Raw genomic sequence first — 1,634 nt, 5'->3', positions numbered from 1 at the left:
TTTTTTTCTGGAGTACCCACCATGGCCTTGAGCATGATGTCCTAGAACAAACTATTCCCTGGAGAGATCTGAATGAGGAGACAGGAACAAGGTCATTTTCAAAACAGCTTTAAAATTTAGCCTGCCTCCAAGTCTTTTCCCAGAAGCAAGACCCAAAGGCTAAAAAGAAGTGATCTAGGTTAAACCACTAATTCCCTAAATGTAGTTGCACATCCTACCTAATCATTGCTCATTATTAAAATGTGGAATACATTGACTTTTATCTGGGGGTGAGGTGGAATGGGACCATAAAAGCATGCTATTAGTGCTAATTACACTTTGCCTTTCACCTCGTCAGCGGAGCAAAGCTAAAATTTAAAGTCCTTGACAGAAAGGCAGTTTGACTGGGCACCCTTTATTTTAGTAGCCTATGTTTTTTTCAGTTTTACTAGCAGAGAAGGATAAAATGTCAAAACTGAAAACACTCTCATCATTACAGTCTGGAGCAACTGATTTAGCATCATCTGAAAAGCAGCAACATCCTGGCAGGAGAATTCAGATCACTTAGGGAGAAAGTCCTGCTTCTCCTGGAAATTAGTGGTGATCTAAGAACAACCAGATCTGGGATGAAATGTGGTGACTTCACTTAAACAGAAAGCCCTGTGAAAAGTGGAGGGTGGAGCAGTGGACACTGTGCATTTTTTAATTGTTATTTAAATTGCAGTTTGTTAATATACAGTATAAGTTTCAGGTGTACAATAAAATGATTTAACACGTCCATACAATACCCGGTGTTCATCACAAGTGCACTCCTTACTGCCCATCACCTATTTTACCCATCCCCCACCCACCTCCCCTCTGGGAACCATCAATCTGTTTCTTGGTTTACTGGTCTCTCTTTTTTTTTTCCCTTTGTTCATTTGTTTTGTATGGTATTTGTCTTTCTCTGCTGTATTTCACTTAGCATAAGATTCTCTACCTCCACCTATGTTGTTGCTAATGGCAAGATTTCATTCTTATTGATGGCTGTGTAATATTCCATCATGCATATATACCACACCTTCTTTATCTATTCATCAGTTGATGAACATTTGGGTTCTTTCCATAATTTGGTTATTGTAGATAATGCTGCTATAAACATCAAGGTGCATGTATCACTTTAAAAAAGAATTTTTGTATTTTTTCTGTAAATGCCTAGTAATACAATTGATGGATCATAGGAGAGTTCTATTTTTAACTTTTTGAGGAAACTCTATAATAGTTTTCCTGAGTGGCTACACCAGTTCACATTCCCACCAACAGTGTAAGAGGGTTCCCCTTTCTCCACATCCTGCCAACACCTGTTGTTTCTTGATTTTAGCTGATCTGACACATGCGAGGTGACATCTCGTGGTAGTTTCAATTTGTACTTCCCTGATGATGAGTGGTGTTGAGCATCTTTTCATATGTCTGTTGACCATGTGGAGGTCTTCTTTGGAAAAATGTCTATTTGTGTCTTCTGCCCATTTTTTACTGGATAATTCTATTTTGGGGTGTTGCGTTTTATAAGCTCTTTATAGATTTTTGGATATTAACCCTTTTTCTGATATGTCATATCTTCTCCCAATCCATGGGTTACCTTTTCATTTTGTTGATTGTTTCCTTTGCTGTACATA

Source organism: Suricata suricatta, chromosome 3 (genome assembly GCF_006229205.1).
Source record: "Suricata suricatta isolate VVHF042 chromosome 3, meerkat_22Aug2017_6uvM2_HiC, whole genome shotgun sequence".
Taxonomy (NCBI): Eukaryota; Metazoa; Chordata; class Mammalia; order Carnivora; family Herpestidae; genus Suricata; species Suricata suricatta.
The sequence above is the reverse complement of the archived record's forward strand: the minus strand, read 5'-3'. Positions refer to the sequence as shown.